General features: G+C 45.6%; 2 pseudogenes; one reads left to right on the forward strand and one right to left on the reverse strand.

Annotated features, from left to right (window-relative positions):
- The window catches only part of LOC134734237 (neuroblastoma breakpoint family member 11-like), a 514399-nt pseudogene that overhangs the window by 406294 nt on the left and 90253 nt on the right, over window positions 1-17852 (reverse strand).
- LOC134734240 (myomegalin-like) lies at window positions 7584-16288 on the forward strand (annotated as a pseudogene).

Genomic DNA, 17852 nt, shown 5'->3' on the forward strand with positions numbered 1-17852 from the left:
TGACGCAGGTCAGGGACAGTGGGGTCACTTCTCTAGAGACACAGCTGAGGCCTCCCAGAATAACTGTTCTGGAGGCACACGTGAAATGCTCACTACTCTGTCTCCAGATATGCTCCTGTGTTTGTAATGCGGGAAGTGGGACCAGCCTAATTTCTTATTGTTTCTTTCTAAATTTGGTTTGCAGAGGATCATAAAAGTGAGAAAGATCAAGCTGGACTTGAGCCATTGGCCCTCAGGTAATTCAGAGGAGAATCTGGGAAAGAGATTGGTGTGGGGAGCCAAATTCACATTCCCACGCATTGGCAAAGCCTGCAGACAGGGAAGTAGGTGGCATGGCAAAGACCTGGCCACTGAAGATCCTGTTATGGGTAGCTTCCTGTTCTTACCAGATCAGTGAAGTGCTGTGAATGGCTTTTCATAGTTAATGGTTAGCACAGGACAGACTGCAGAGGCCGCATCAAAGGAAGACAAAAATAATTATTGTGTGGACTGTTAACCCCTGGCATGTATAAAAGCACTGAATAAACCAGAGCTTGGGTCAGCACTTCCCTATCAGGGAACCGTCCCTCCTAATCCTGCTTCTCTGTGTCTTTCTTTCATCATTCTTCTCACTACTTCTCGGTGCATCCCTGAATAACCCCTGCGGCCAGACCGCTAGAGGTGGCGCCCTTACAGGGACCCGAGAAATACTGTGAGAAGAACGCCCAGTTCTGGTAAGTTCTGCAGAAGTTGTGAGTATAAACAGTTGTGGGTGCATAGTCATACATTAGGAGTAAAAATGGGACATTCTGGTTCTAAGGAACGAGCTCTTTACATTCAAGTGTTGCAATCTATGATGCACGCCCGTGGGGCTTCTATAAAAACTAAGCAGTTAGAAAAATTCTTGGAGACAGTACAAGAGGCATGTCCTTGGTTCCCTGAGGAAGGCACTATTAACATGGATACCTGGTCAAAAGTAGGGGAAGGCCTGCAGAAGCATTATACTCTGCATGGCCCTGATAGAACTCCTGTAGACACCTTTGGGCTTTTTAACCTGGTCCAGGAGTGCCTTGTGCCTTGCCCTGAGGCTTACAAGCCCCTTGGGACAACATCCAGTGGGGAACTTTCTGCCTCTATCATGTCTGAGGAAAAGTTGGTTGTTGGTCATCAACCGTCTCCAAGAGATGAGAAATTGTCTTGTGAGGAGACTGAAAAATTACCATTGCCTACTTCTCCTGCTTCACCTCTGCTTTCACCAGGGGAAGATGAAGAGGCCCTGGTACGTGCTTTTGCAGCTACCTTTATTAAAAGGCCCCCTGGGGCTCCTAATGCTTGCTTGCCTCCCTTAAAATTGAGCACCTTGCCTGCAACTGTTATGTCTCCCGTTGAAGGGGCTCTTCATCAAGCTCGTATGTCGGGGGAGACTCTTGAGGGTTTTCATGCCTTCCCTGTCAGGCTTGACCCACAGACAAATCAGCAATATCACGAGCCTCTGCCTTTTAAGACTTTAAAGGACCTTAAGGCTGCTGTGGTTCAGTATGGGACTACAGCACCCTTTACTTTAGCCATGGTGGAGACCTTGGCAGAGGATGATTTACCTCCTAATGATTGGAAGGGCATAGCAAAAGCCTGCCTAGACGGGGGTGACTACTTGTTGTGGAAAACTGAATTTTTGGAAAAAGCTGAGGAAATTTCTTTCCCCAAGGCCACTGATCCTAGCTGCCCCCTTAACTGCAGATGCTATTCAGTCAAAATCTAATAAACCTGTCCTTTGACTCAGGAAAAATTATTGGCAGCCACTCAATTAATTCAGGAGCAGCTCCTTGCTGGTCATATTGAACCATCTACTAGCCCTTGGAATACACCAATATTTGTTATTAAAAAGAAATCCGGAAAATGGAGGTTACTACAGGATTTGCGGGCCGTAAATGCCACTATGTTACCCATGGGGGCATTGCAACCTGGCCTTCCGTCTGCTACATCTATACCAAAAAATTGGCCAGCTTTTGTCATAGATCTTAAGGACTGCTTCTTTACAATTCCTCTCCATTCAAGTGATAAAGTCCGATTTGCTTTTAGCCTACCCTCTATTAATTTTCAACAGCCAATGGCTAGGTATCAGTGGAAGGTCTTGCCTCAAGGCATGGCTAATAGCCCTACTTTATGTCAAAAATATGTGGCCATGGCTTTACAATCTTTTAGGGCTCAGTTTCCTCACATCTATTGCTTACATTACATGGATGACATTTTAATTGCAGGAGAGGTTTTCGCAGAATTGTGACAAGCCTTATTATTTTTACAACAGCATTTGCCTACCTTTGGTCTGCAAATAGCAGACGAAAAAATCCAACAAATCTTTCCTCTTATTTATCTTGGTCAAAAAATTGCAGAAACCACTGTTTCTCCTCAAAAGGTACAATTTAACCTCTCCAAATTGCAAACACTCAATGATTTTCAAAAATTGCTTGGAGACATAAACTGGGTTTGACCTTTTCTGTCTCTTACTACTGCTGACTTATTACCCTTGTTCAATATTCTAAGAGGAAGCAGTGATCCCACTTCTCCCCGAACTCTTACTCCAGAAGCAAAACTAGCCTTACAACTTGTAGAGTCAGCAATTCAGCAAGCTCATGTTTCTTGCATAGATTACACACAACCTCTGCTTCTGTTAATTCTTACCCCTCACTTATATCCCACAGCGGCGTTTTGGCAACACTCCCCTTTAGAGTGGTTACATCTGCCCTCCACCCGTCACAAGACTATCCAGCCTTATGCAGAATTAGTGAGTCAACTTATCATGGCCAGCTGCAAGAGATCTCATCAGATATATGGAAAAGACCCTGATATCCTCACTGTTCCCTTTACTCAACAGCAAATCGTTTCTCTTTATCAATTCAACCTTCCTTGGCAAATAGCACTTAGCAATTTTACTGGACAATTGTCAATTCATTACCCTAAACATAAATTGTTAACCTTTTTTCAGCATACTTCATTTGTTCTTCCTCTTCATCATTGTCATCAACCATTAGCCCATGCTCACCTTTTGTTCACTGATGGTTCAAAAACAGGTGTCGCAGCCGTCATCGCTGACAACCGTCCTTTTCAACCAACCACTACTTATTCTTCTCCGCAGCGAGTTGAACATTTTGCCGTGTGCCAAGCCTTACAAATGTTCCCCTCTGAGCCCACTAACATCTATACTGACAGTGAGTGGGTTTTTCGCAGTAGCACTCATATCGAATCTGCTACTATTTCTTCCTTGCTTGATGATGAACTTTACCAGTTACTTTCACTTCTACAATCATGTTGTCGACAGCGTACCACTGCCTATTTTGTAGGACATATCCGGAGTCATTCTCTGTTTCCTGGACCGTTGTCTGCCGGAAATGCAGCTGCTGATAAACTTTGTTTCCTCACGGAAAATGCTGTCCAGCGAGCAGCTAATTCCCATGCCATACATCATCAAAATGCTCACAGTTTACGATTGCAGTTCAAAATCACTCGTGAGGCTGCTCGTGCTATTGTAAAGCATTGCTCCACCTGCCCTCAACTGCAACCTGTTCCCCATTATGGAGTTAATCTTCGAGGCTTGCAGCCCCTACATTTGTGGCAGATGGATGTTACTCACTACCCTCCTTTTGGTAAATCTAGTTACATCCATGTTTGTGTAGATACTTTTTCAGGTTTCCTTTTAGCCTCCGCACGCTCTGGGGAGGCTTTCAAAGATGTTAAAGCTCACTTACTCTATTGTTTTCAAACTTTGGGAATTCCCCGGCAACTCAAGACAGATAATGCACCAGCTTATGTTGCTAAAGCCTTTCACTCTTTCCTTGCACAATTTAATATTTCACATTGCACTGGCATTCCTTATAACCCACAGGGTCAGGGTATTGTTGAACGTGCACACTCCACGATTAAACATCAGCTTGAAAAAATTAAAAAGGGGGAACTTTACCCCCGCACACCTGCGAATTATTTGCATCATGCTCTATATGTGTTGAAATTTTTGCGCCTGGATGCCGCAGGATGCTCTGCTGCTGAGCGGTTTTGGCATCCGGAGGCATCTACAAAAGCTCTTGTGAGGTGGAGGGACCCGCTGACTGGACAATGGCATGGACCTGACCCTGTGCTAATATGGGGATGAGGGAGTGTTTGTGTTTTTCCTGAAGGGTCTGATGGCGGACCTCGGTGGATTCCGGAAAGGCTCGTCCGGCATGCGGAACGGATTTCTGGTGAGCCGGATGAGAAACCTCAGTCTGCACACTCCCCCGAGCAGCCCTCCGGGAGTTCGTCACGGAGCTCCTCGCCATCGTCAGCGCCCTCGCCGTCTTGCCTTGGAAACACGTAACTCTCCCTTTCCAACTTGGGGTCAAATAAAGCGTCTTACCGTTACCGCACAAGTTATGCTTACTACTGAAGGCAAGCCCTTCACTCCTGAAAATTTGTTCCTGGCCATGCTGGCTCTCCTGAGCTTCCAGGTATCACCCACTGAAGGGAAAATTTACTGGGCTTATGTGCCTGAACCCCCTCTTTTGCGTCCTGTTACGTGGAATGACGCTAATGTGCCTGTATATACCAATAACACAGACTTATTTGGGGGCTTAGATGGAGACTTCATTATCCCTGTTTCTACCATATATAATTATACAGGATCCACTGCTACACTGCCTATTTGCCTTTCCTTTACTCGAATGGCTGGCTGCCTTACTCTTGGGCATGAAATTCGACGTGTGGCAGGATATCTGCCTACGGCGTTACATACTATTGTGCAGTGGCAGCTTTCATTCTGGGGATTTTCCACTAAAGCGGTCGCCCCAAACAGCCAACATCCGCCTCATGTCCTTCCCCCATGTCCTGTTGTCAGGCCTGGACAACATGTTATCTCCAAATATCCTGTATGGCAAAGTTGTGCCTATCTACCTGGAACTCAACATCAAATTCCTCATTATGACATTAATCTTATTGACTGGTCTCGCCCATATGCTTACCTTCCTCCCATTTCTGGGACGCGTAATGTCACTACTGGAGATTGGACGATGCCTATTATTACCACTCAGAAGGGACGAGTACAAGAACACATTTGGCGAGCCGCCGCTGCTTTAGGAGTGGTAGAATTCCTCTATCCAGAACAGACCACTCACAAGCGAGTTCGAACTGGGTTGCGTGCCTGTGTGCGTGCCCCCTATGTGTTCCTTTCTGGACCTTTTAATATTACTGTACAAGTTCACATGGACAAGTTGGTGTCCCCACATTTAGCTCATAGCATTCCCCATCAAGGTGAAAAAGAATACATTATTCATTGTAACCTTACCAACTGTGTTACTAGAGACAATTTCAACTTAACTTTGTCTATTTTACAGCAGCCTCCTTTTGTGATGCTGCCTGCTCATCTTAATGAGACCTGGTATACTGATCCTGGTTTTGCTGCATTACAAATAGTTGTTGAGTCTCTTACCCGAACAAAACGATTTTTAGGACTTTTCATTGCAGGAATAGTAGCACTTGTTACTGCTGTAGCTACTGCAGCAACAGCAGCTGTGGCTATCACAAAATCTATTCAAACTGCTCACTTTGTAAACAATCTTGCAAAAAATACTAGTACTGCTTTAGGAACTCAAGAACGAATTGATTTAAAAATCAATGCAAAATTGAATGCATTAAAAGAAGCTGTTAAATTTCTAGGCATGAGAGTAGAGGCCTTATCTACTAGACTCCTCCTAAAATGTCATGCTGACTATGAATGGATCTGTATAACAGCTCATGAGTATAATCAATCTCAATGGAGCTGGGAAGAAGCGCAGGCACACCTTCATGGAGTGTGGTCAGCTAACAACTTCTCTTTAGATGTTGCCTCGCTACATAATGAAATACAAAAGATGCAACAAGCACATTTAGATATCGTAAATCCAAAGGATGTTGCTGATAGCATTTTGTCTATTCTCCATAAGTTATCCCCTACATCTCATGTGTCTGCTATAATTATCAGTCTAGCCACCCTTGCAGGTATTGTTTTATTAATTCTTTGTGTTTTCCCAGTCTGCCTCCGAGGAGCCTTCTCTGCCATCACCCAGCTCCGGATAAATCATCAACGGCTTCTTTTAGAAAGAAAAGGGGGAACTGTGGGGAGCCAAATTCACATTCCCACGCATTGGCAAAGCCTGCAGACAGGGAAGTAGGTGGCATGGCAAAGACCTGACCACTGAAGATCCTGTTATGGGTAGCTTCCTGTTCTTACCAGATCAGTGAAGCGCTGTGAATGGCTTTTCATAGTTAATGGTTAGCACAGGACAGACTGCAGAGGCCGCATCAAAGGAAGACAAAAATAATTATTGTGTGGACTGTTAACCCCTGGCATGTATAAAAGCACTGAATAAACCAGAGCTTGGGTCGGCGCTTCCCTATCAGGGAACCGTCCCTCCTAATACCACTTCTCTGTGTCTTTCTTTCATCATTCTTCTCACTACTTCTCGGTGCATCCCTGAATAACCCCTGCGGCCGGACCGCTAGAGATTGGGACTGAGGCCCAAAGGGTCAAAGGTGGCGGCAACTCCACAAATCAAGGGTAATAAAGGAAAGTGCTCAATGTATTGAATTCATGCATTCATTGAACACCTCACTGTTGTTTTTAACTAAATTCTTTCTTCCCTTTTGGTTTAATGACATTGGCACATTAATTCTCCAGGCTTAGTAACCTAGAAACAGTCTCAGCTGAAAGTGAACTAACTAGATTTCAAGTCTTCTGCCCCACTAAGGGTCCTGCTTTCCTGCTGTGTGTTTAATAAGTAGGATGATCTTTTTCAAAGTTGGCCTGCCCCAAGTTGGGTTGACAGCTAGTTTAATAGTCACTCAATTGCCCTGGGGGAAAAAAGGAATCATATAACAGGACCTGGTGAAAGAGGCCTAGATGGTGTCGATCACCAGGAGGCTGCAGTGCCTCAGGACCCAGTTCTCAGTGAGTTGCTTCATATAATGATCAATGAAATACGGGCTCAGAGTCCTTCGTAGCCACTAGTTGGGGTTCTTTGTGTCATGCTTGTGTCTCAGACTACATAAATGCTTCTGAAAATATTTGTAGTGAAGGACACAGTGTTGTTTTTTGTTTTGTGTTGTTTTTATTTCTAATCCATCATAGAAACATACATGGTCTGAATTCAGTTAACTACATGATTCCACTTATCATGCCCTTGGATGTTGGAACAATGGTTTGCTCTGCGTTTCTCAATGCTTGCTTTCAACTTTTATACTTGTCTTGTTGGAGACAGTAACAAACAGTTCACAGGCTGCAACTGTTCCAGGGATCATACATTAAGCAGCAGTGCCTTAAAAGGAGGGCTAGCTATGTCTTTGCTTGTCCTCAGCATATTATGTGGCCAGAGCACTGGGTAGCTATTCTCTCTCCATCTACACCCCACCTATGCTCCATCCCTAAGCAGAGGTGGGTTATTTCCATAATTCTCTGCAGGCATGGTCCCCTTGGCTTACTTGGCTTTTCCTATGAGCCATAGTCAGGACAGGTTGGTTTGGGGACCCTGGTTTTACCTGTTGTCCCCCTTCTCCCCACCAGGCTCAGCAGGGAGCTGCAGGAGAAGGAGAAAGTGATTGAAGTCCTGTTGGCCAAGGTGGGTGCTCAGTCCCTCACACCCTCTAGCAGCCATGCCTTGTCTGACTCCCACCGCTCTCCCAGCAGCACCTCTTTCCTGTCTGATGAGCTGGAAGCCTGCTCTGACATGGACATAGCCAGTGAGTACACACACTATGAAGAGAAGAAAGCTTCTCCCAGTCACTCAGGTAGCCTCCACTTTCTGGGTGGTACTGTCTTTGTCTAGACTGAATGGAGACCTCAGGAAACAGGACTTATGGCTCCACCATGGTGTGTATCAGGCTGAACATGGCTGTGGGGCCAAGTGCCATGCACAGGCACCAGTGGATCAGGGTCTTTGCTCTGCTCCTGACTTTACAAGTTACCTCTGTCACCCTGGCCTCCATGGGCATGTACATGCTGTTGGGCACAAGGTCAGCCATTGTGGGGAGAGTGAGAAGATCACGGCAGACTCTTCTTCCTCGGTGACTCTGTCAGATAGATCTTCTTTAAGATGGAAAACCTCATTCATCTCTCCTACAATGATCTTGCTACTTATTTCTGAGCAGTGTTCCCTAAGTATATGTGGGTGTCCACAGATGCTGCTAGTCTTGCCTTATATTTTTGGAGTTGCCATTTTCATGTTTCAGAGCTCAGAGTACCACTATCATCCCTAAGGTGGTTTGCCTCACTATAGGAGCTGTCTGCAAGCAAGAAAATGAACACTGCTAACAGTGCTTGTGCTTGGTTCTTTCCCTGAAAGCAAGACTCTAGCCCTGGTACCCCTGGCTAAATATAAGGCCAGGATTCCAGTTCTCTGTAGAACATCAAACGTTTCCTTTCATTCATGGGTTTTATAGATTCCGTCCATCATTTGAGTCATTCTGCTGTATTGTCTTCTAAACAATCATCAACGAGTGCATCTCAGGGGGTTAAGGCCAAATCCAGCAGCAACATCAACAGCCTGCCAACTCCCCAGAATCCCCCCAAGGAGGCCAACCGGGCCCATTCAGGTATGCAACAGCCAATGGGGCAGAAGCTTCATCTCCTCTTTCTCTGCTGCCTGTTTGACTTTTCTTCAAGGACAGAGGTTTGGACTGCTAGGGGCCTAAATGCATCAAAACCTAGACAGAATCAAGAAACCATCCTCATTTCGCCAATTGTGTCTGATTTAAGAAAATATTTTAGAAAATAAGTAATCCACATCAGGTTTTGATCTGCATACCAGTTTTGACCAGTAGTTGGCTAACCATTTAAAAAGAAACATTTTTATTTGTTTTCTCTCATTTTATCCTGGGAGCAAAGATGCAAAATGTTTCTCCCAGGATTCCAACAGCCATAGGATGAAAAGAAATTCACATCTACTGATCCACTGTATGCATTAGCCATTAAATCTGCATGGAGATTCTCTGCAAGAAGTAGTCCTACTTATTTCATAGCCAAGGATGCTGAGAACAGCCTCAGACAAGGTTCTGTTCATAGTATGTTACCATTAATGGATGTATGAATGGATTGGCAGTCCTTGATATGTACATAGTGCATATATTGGGGGCAGTTAAAGGGTTGCATTTCATTTATGAGTCCAGCTTAGTTGCCGAAGGGTACACTGCTCATTCACAGCCCTGTGCCAGGGATGGCAAGGAAAAGGAAAACTTTGTCGTCACCTCCTACCTCCCACCATGCTGGCTGGCTGTCTTCAGTGTGGTTTGTTGTGAGGTTTGACTTGAATAGAGGTGCTCCCAGAAAGCACAGTGCTTTCTTCTGCTGCCCTCATTTCCCTGAAGGCAATTCAACCAAAATCTTAAGGAAGAGGAAGTGTTCCAATGCCTCCTGAGCCTGGTTTCAAAGTTTCTAGGCCAGAGCGGGCAGCAGCTGGACCAGAATCATGAGGAAAAGCTGTGCTTCCAGACTTGTAGACATCTGCTTAAATGTTGTGGGTTCAAACAGAGCAGAAGATAAAGAACAGAGGACTTAAAAATCAGAATGCCTCCTCAAAGAATGCCTGGGCTGTGTTACCTGGCGATTTGAATGTATTTGCAGTATTGATCTGAAATGGTGCCAGCACCATTGGGATGTGTTTTAGGATGTAATCATTGTCTTCTACGTTAGACATTCTCTACGGGTCAGCCTTGGTTTCTGCTCCATCTCCATTGGCTACCTGCCCTTTAATTGCTTTTAGGGAAGAGGAAACAATTTTAAACATTGAAACTTGACAGGGTTTCTAACGATCTATCCGACAGAGTCACCGAAGAAGAAGAGTCTGCCGTGATCTTCTCACTCTCCCTACAATGGCTCACCTTGTGCCCAACAGTGTGTACATGCCCATGGAGGCCAGGGTGACAGTGGTAATTTGTAGAGTTAGCAGCAGAGCAAAGATCCTGATCCACTGGTGCTTGTGCATGGCACTTGGCCCTACAGAGTTTCTAAAAACCTGTCTGCAGATGGGCTGCCTAAAGATCACCAGGGAAGACTTTTTTTTTTAATACAAATTTCCTGTTCCAAGAATTTATAATTCTGTAAGTCTACATTAAGGACTAGACAGAATCAAGAAGGCCTAAAGAATCTACGTATATTAAGAGCCTTTGCTATGTGATTTAAATGCCCAGAAGGGTTTCCAAGCCATTTTGTCTAAGCCACTCTACCAAGGCATCTATTTTTAATTTGGTGAATGAACATGTTGATTTGGAATTCTGAAGTTTGTTTCCATCAGAGTCCTGAGACTGCATGCACTAGTAATGAAAATTTCCCCCACAGCCTTTGTTCATGTCTCTCCTACTCAGGGTGAGACCTGATGCCATCAGAGAGGAGTTCTAGGTGGAGAAAGAGTCTTGTCCCAGGGCCAAGGACTGATACATGCTGGGAGCAGAGCCCCAGGGGCCCTTGAGAGCATTCAGGCTCTCTGACTTGTCCATGCCCAGGATTGCTGGGGTGGGGCTCAATAATGCCACCTTACCTCCTTTAGCCAGTTGCTTTCAAGATGAACACAGAGGATGTATGCAGGATAGCCCTGGCAGGGGAGAAGAGGGAAGGTCAGCCAGGCCAGCCTCTCTGGTAGCAATGGTCACTCTTGGCTGTCTCATCCTGTACCACACTAGGTGATAGCCACTCCGCAGGGTGATTTCTGGTTCTCAATCTTTTACCCATGCTTTTCTCTCATTTTCTATTGATGATGTGTGTCTTTTCTCCCTGACTTTCTGTTTCTAGGCATTTTCACTCCATACCCAAGCTGACTATCCTTCCTCAGGCACCATTGCCCTCAGCTCCATCCAGCTTCGTGCCTTTCAGCCCCACTGGCCCTCCCCTCCTTGGCTGCTGTGAGACACTGGTGGTCTCCTTGGCTGAGGCTCAGCAGGAGCTACAGATGCTGCAGAAGCAGTTGGGAGAAATTGAGCCCTTCTGCATTTGTGTGCTTGTGAATGGCAGCCCCACACTGTGTTGCTCTGCATGGCTCGGGCTGGATGGCAGAGTTTAAAAAAACAACACGGGTACACATTACAAATGGAAGAGTGAGGGAAAGCTCTGCTTGCTTATTTTTTGGAAATGTATTTCCTGTTATTTCTCTGGTGTGTGTGTCTCGTCAGTTAACAGGTAGATATGTTCACAAGGCTCTAGACCTGGTGCTCTCACACTGTAGACAGTGTTGGATACCACCAAGTATGCTGAATCCCTGACAGACTGGTGGACTGCTCATTGGTAGGGGGTGGGAGAGAGATGTTATGTTTTGCCTATGCAGGATGAAGTGGCTAAGAAAAAGATGGCACAATCGGTGGGCTCCTTTGTGTGGCCATTAGATTTTTCTGCTGTGAAATGCTGTTAATCAAGTTTAGTTCCTGACATCATTAGGTTGGAACAAAAAGGGTAATGATAGAGGGATTCAGAAGAGGAAATGATGAGCCCCTTTTCCTACTGCACAGGGTTCATCCCTGCCCTGGGACAGGTGACACGTAGGCAGCTTAGAACCAAAGCACCAGCTATGGCATCTGACTGTGAATCCTATCTTCTGACTCCCAAAGATAATTGACATCATGTAGTTATGTAGACTGTGGACAGTCACCTTTTAGAAAACGCTTTGATGTATTTGTAGGCTGGATGCTCATCATAAATTTAGGGTGCCGGTGGTCACTGATAGCTTAGAAAGAAATGACAAACCTTCACATGAATTTGCTCTCTCATAGCACCTTAAGCACGACAGTTAGAAAGCAGTTTGAATGAACTTAAATTAATTTGTCAGGCACTTTCTGTGCCTGTAAAGAAGCTTAGGTGAGTCTGAGACTGATAGCATCACTATGCCAGCAGTTTCCAGTGAAGCAAGACAACAGCCAAGAATTTGCATCCTCCTCCCTGTAGCCCCAAATGTCATGCAGAGCAGCCTATTTCTTTCCTTCTTCCTCTTTTTTTTTTTTTTTTTATTTTTTGAGACAAGGTCTCACTTGTCACCCAAACTGAAGTGCAGTGGCATGATCTCGGCTCACTGCAACTTTGACCTCCTGGGCTCAAGCGACTCTCCCACCTCAGCCCCCAAGTAGCTGGGATTACAGGTGTGTGTCATCACGCCTGGCTAATTTTTGTACTTTTTGTAGAGATGGGGTTTCTCCATGTTGCCAGGACTGGTCTAGAGCTCCTGAGCTCAAGTGATCGGCCCCCCTCGGTTTCCAAAAGTGCTGGGATTACAGGCATGAGCCACTGCACCCGGCCTAGCCTATTTATTTTGTCAACCCAGTAAATGGATATTTTGTCTAGTGCAGGGAACTCTAAAGCTCAGGGAAGTGAAACTACTTGTTCAAGGTCATTAGCAAGTGGGAGAGATGGGGTTGAATCTGGTCTTCTGCTCCAGGTTTCATGTTTCTGTTATACCTTTTCTACTTAGGATGGCTTTGTCACCATTCTGCTTGGAGTATGGAGCTGAGCTCAGCTGATCAAACTCTGGGGACTCCTTGCAACAATTTTTTCCCTCTCTTTAGAGACTAGTAGGAGGTGCTGCTGTTTCTGACCTAAAACTTGTTATTTTAGCAGTTCTGGCACCAACAATGAATGGGCAACAAATGTGCCCCATGACAAATGGCAAGAGTATTTTCTAGCTTCCATTTCTTTCTCTTGCCTCCTTTTCCTTTATCTTTCCACATTTGTCCATTTGTCTTTGCCCAAACGGAAGGATGGAAGGAGAGCACTGTCCATGAAAAAGGGTCTGTTGTTTTGGGTTAAATTGGAATTACATCAAGTCTGAGGCCATTGACTGGAGTTCGAATGGTCCCAGCCTAGATGAGGAAGACTGTAGCCCTTTCTTTCTCCACCTGAAGTCAAGGTCCTCTCCAAGGGACCATTGCTTATCCAACCTCATTGTTTGCTTTGAGCCAAGTTTCCATGTGGACAGTGGTGCGTGGTGGCCTGCCAGGTCCCTGGGTTAAAATCTTGTGCAAGAATCTGTATGGTATCTATGCATGGTTTAGAGCATGTACTGTGTATTGTGTGGCCAAGGGACTGGAACATGAGAATACTGATCATTATTACTGATAGACTTAAAGCCTCACATGGCCTTGATTAAAAAGTAAGCTGACTATCTACAACCACTGATTTCCCCCTTTGCCTTGTGTTTGGATGGGGTTGAAAGCAGTTTGAAACAGGTAGGAAATCATGTATTTGTTGCATACCTTCTAAAATGTAGGTGATTAAATTTTTAATCTTCTTCCTTAACTAAGTGATCCTGATGAACATCTGCTATTTTGAAAATTGGAGGAGAGACTCATGACAAGACTTCTCAAACTTCTGCCTATTAGAATCACCTAGAATGAACGTAAAACATCCATTGTTCAAGATGTATCCCATATTGATTAAGGCAAAATCTCTGGAATCCAGGAATCAGTATGTTTCCATACTTCTCAGATGATTCCAATATGTACCCAAATTTGAGAACCAGCTACAAATCGGGCTAAAAACTGGCAAGTAGCAATTACACTAACCCCTCCAAGGAGTTTGGCTTGGTTGGAAGAAACAATGACCTCATTCCTGTTGCTTAGGAGGAGCTACCTGTCTATTCTGCTGCCCATGTTCATAATCCCTGAAAGAAAGCAGGCTTCTGAATTTTCTCCTAAACTGCGTCTCTGCTCACCTCCTTCCTCATCTCCCCCATGCTGGGCTTCTTTTTACAGAGAACTGGAAATGACAGGGCTCAAGGGAAAGGCCTATGATTTCAAAGCGTCTATGAAAGTATCAGCCTATGAAATGAAAGGTCCTACCTGCCTCTGCGGAATAGTATTCAATGATTCTTTAGACAGGAGTGATGACATTTTGCAGCTCCTTGAGTCATGTTGGATGGGATCCAAATAAATACTTGCCTTACATAGGCCCTTCCCCAGCCTCAGCAAAGAGTTCTTCAGTCTGGGGGAACCAGGGCCACCATATCCAGCTCGACTTCATGTCTCCTTTCTCTTCTGAAAAACTCCGAGGTGGAACTGACACATTGACTGGTTAGTTTCAGGGGAAGGCAAGTACATGTAGACAAACAGATGGTCATGTTCACAGGTAAGCTCAATCCTGTATGCCATTGCACTCAGCAACTTGTAACTGTGGGAGTGAATCCTACTTTTAGAACTTTACTTGGTGTCTGTCATGAAGGATTATAGTAGGAGCCAGCAGCGGGGCCAATGACTTTTCCATTGTGTATACTGATGACTTTAAGATACTTTATTCTCTACCTCTTGTGTATCCTGCTAGGAAATACAAAGGGTGAGAGTTACAACCTCTAGGTTATGAGCCTTGGTGTAATTGGTATATATACCACAGTGAACTGGGATCTCTGACATTCCACAGGTCTCCTTTTAGTCTCTATTCCTAGCAATCACACACTTCCTTGCAAATCCTTCCCTTCTGACACCCCATTTGCTTCTTACTCATGTTTCTTTCTGCCCAGGTGCCAGCGCTATTCCTCCTGCTTTCACAGCTACATTGCTGAGCAACGACTTGGAAGCCGGCTCTTCCCACTACCTCAACTCTGCCCAGCCTCACTCTCCTCCAAGAGGCACCAAAGAACTGGGAGGAATCCTGGAGCCTGGGTACCTGGGCAGCAGTGGCCAGTGGGACACGATGAGGCCTCAGAAAGGGAGCGTATCTGGGGACCTATCCTCAAGCTCCTCTGTGTACCAGCTTAACTCCAAACCCACAGGTAAAGCACAAAGCGGAGATGGCAGCCTTTGAAAAGAAGTTTCATTCAGAGTCTACTCTTTTCCTACCCAGGCAGGACTGTTTCATTCCTCCTCCATCCCTGGCTTACAGAGTGGGGGTTATAAAATGCAACAGCTGTATCAGGGCTTAATCCATTCCAAGTACATTTCTTCATTCTCCTGCCCAGGGCCTCAGTGCTCTGTAGGGATATGGGAAAGTCAGGGACCCACCTCTTGTGCTCTCACACTCATGTCCTTCCATCTCTCTGCAGCCTGGTCTCTTTGCAGCCCACTCTCTTAGACCCCTCCAGAATGCCAGGCATAGATGGGACTTTATTCCATCAGTCAGGAGTTGTCACAGGAAAGGGTGCAAGGTTGCAGCTCCCCAACTCTGCACATATATCCTGTGCACAAAACTCAGTCACAGCAAGTGGAGAGATATAGCTAAGCTCATAAATGCTGGGATGCCACTCAGTTCCAACAGTAAGACAATCGTAATTTTCAGGAAAAGACTGAGCCCAAAGCAAAATGGTGCAGTTAATATCCGGTGTAAGCATCCCTCTGACTTTTCTGCATCTTTTTTCTTTGTTTGGTGGGGGGCAGGGGGTGGTGTCATCCCCTCTCTAATCTGCCTTCAGATCTCTAGATCCTTCCAGGCTATTCCTTCGTATTCCATATTAAAAGTGATTTCAGGGAAGCATTCAACATCAGTCATTAACCACATAGGGTGAGTGTAAGATCACATACTTTTACTTTAGGCCTTCTTTTTTTTTTTTTTTGAGACGGAGTCTCGCTCTGTCACCCAGGCTGGAGTGCAGTGGCGCGATCTTGGCTCACTGCAAGCTCCGCCTCCCGGGTTCACGCCATTCTCCTGCCTCAGCCTCTCTGAGTAGCTGGGACTACAGGTGCCCGCCACCACGCCCAGTTAATTTTTTGTATTTTTAGTAGAGATGGGGTTTCACCGTGGTCTCGATCTCCTGACCTCGTGATCCACCTGCCTCGGCTTCCCAAAGTGCTGGGATTACAAGCGTGAGCCACTGCACCTGGCTAGGCCTTCTTTCTAAGGGTGGGAGGAAGGGCTTTGTCCCTTGCTAAAGAATGCTCACTCATGTGTCAGTAAGAAGAAAGGTAGAGTGAGATCTCACCTATCATCCTCATAGTCACACCCAGGAGGTGGCCATACCTTTCTGGATTCTAGGCAGGCCTTGTCCAGAGCCCTCAGTTATTTTTCTAAAACATGTGGAACTCTCACAAGACTCCTGTGTGGGAGGAGGCCCATGGAGATTTTTTAGCAAATGACTGTTAGGTGTTTGAAAGCACTTTTGCTGTTTAAACAAAACTACCATTCCTTTGGGTGTCCGTGTGAGAGGACATAGTTAGCAGAAGGCTAGTGATATTTACAGGTCTTGCTGCAGTGCCCCTGGCTGAGCCCCACCCCCATCAGTAACCAGGATTCTCCATCTCCCACCTCTCTCCATGTCCTGGTGGTTGCCTCAAGGGCTGACTTGCTGGAAGAGCATCTTGGTGAAATCCGGAACCTGTGCCAGCACCTGGAGTCCATCTGCATCAATGACCACCTACAGGAGCAAGTAGAACACTGGCTAAGCTCTACTGCTCATGGAAGCAGTAGAAGAAGCCCAGACCTTCCTCTTTCTGGCTCTATTTAGAGACCTTTAGGCAGAGCTTCACAGATATTATTTACTTCACTTGCTGCTTATGAACATTCCAGCAAGGGAGGTGGGCAAGTACTGTCATCCCTACTTTCTGAATATATCTAAGTTTAGAGAGTAACTCTCTTTAAGGCAGAACTACGTCTGGTCCCCAGAGTCACCTGACTTCTTACCCCATACTTAATCTGCTTATATACTGCCTGCTGATGTCTGTGCCTTTGTTGTGTGATTGATAAGTAGTAGAGCCAGGTCTGTAAGGGTCCTCCCATCTCCACCCCTAGCTGCTTTACCAAGGTGGCCTTTCTCCTTACACTCTCCTTCTGAGCTACTGTCACATGGAGGCCAGTCTTTCCATATGTTGTTGTCCTGCCTATACCGCAGCAGCAGCCGTTTAGGGAGATCGAGCCTCCTGTGCCATTGCAGTTATGGCATGTGATGATGCACGCAAAGAATCCACTGAGAAGAGGCACACAGAAAACATGTACCCAGCCCCCATGCTTCATTCAGGGCCAGGCCTTGAGTCCTTGGGGTTTTCTGCTGGGTTTGGGCAGTATCTTTGAGAGATAAAGAATGGGAAACTTTTGGAAGCATCTGTTACCCAAATGTGTACATTCTGGGACAGGATCCACCTCTAACTTCTACAGTCAGGGCCTGGAGTCCATATCTCAGCTCTGCAATGAGAACAGAGTCCTCAGGGAAGAAAATCAAAGACTTCAGGCTCAACTGAGTCATGTTTCCAGAGGTACATGGTCAAAACTCACAAACTGTGGTCACTCAAGTTTCTTCCTTCCCTGGCCACACTAATCACCAACTGGAGAAGCAAACAGAAGAAGGTACAGATAACAGAGCTACTCATATCCACCAACCCAAATTTACAGCTATTCCCAGTCTAGAGAAGGCTGCTTTCTAAGATGTTCCAACTATGGGCCCCTCAGACTCGGGAGCGAAGTGCTCTAGGAGATCCATCATTTCTGTACAAGCCCACCTGCATATATCCAGAGTCACGAGCTATCAATCTGGATACCAGTCTGGTATCTCTTCTACCTCCCTTCACTCACGACTGATTTGGAACCAATAAAGGAGGAAGTGCGAATGCCTATCTTCCCTCTCAAGCTTCTCCAGACTTTACTACAGCAGCATGTGTTGCTCCTGGCCCTGCTCTGCTATCCCTCTGCCTCCTCACCACATCCCTCACTCATACACTCAGGGCTCCTCTCTGGTCAGTACTATGACTCCATGCCGAGTGACACTAGCAAATGCCCCCAGCACTTTCCCAGCCCTAGCCAGGGGGCACTCACAGGTGGGCATTATTTCTCATGTGGCTGGGAGTCAGCTGACCTTGGTGTTAGTCTACTTGATCATATCAATGTATTATCGATAAGAAAGTATTTTTATTCACAAATATTTATTGAACAACCATAAAAAGACTGAGAGTAGTATCCAAAAGGATTAAGCCCAGAATGAAGG

This window comes from Symphalangus syndactylus, chromosome 12 (genome assembly GCF_028878055.3).
Source record: "Symphalangus syndactylus isolate Jambi chromosome 12, NHGRI_mSymSyn1-v2.1_pri, whole genome shotgun sequence".
NCBI classification, from domain to species: Eukaryota; Metazoa; Chordata; class Mammalia; order Primates; family Hylobatidae; genus Symphalangus; species Symphalangus syndactylus.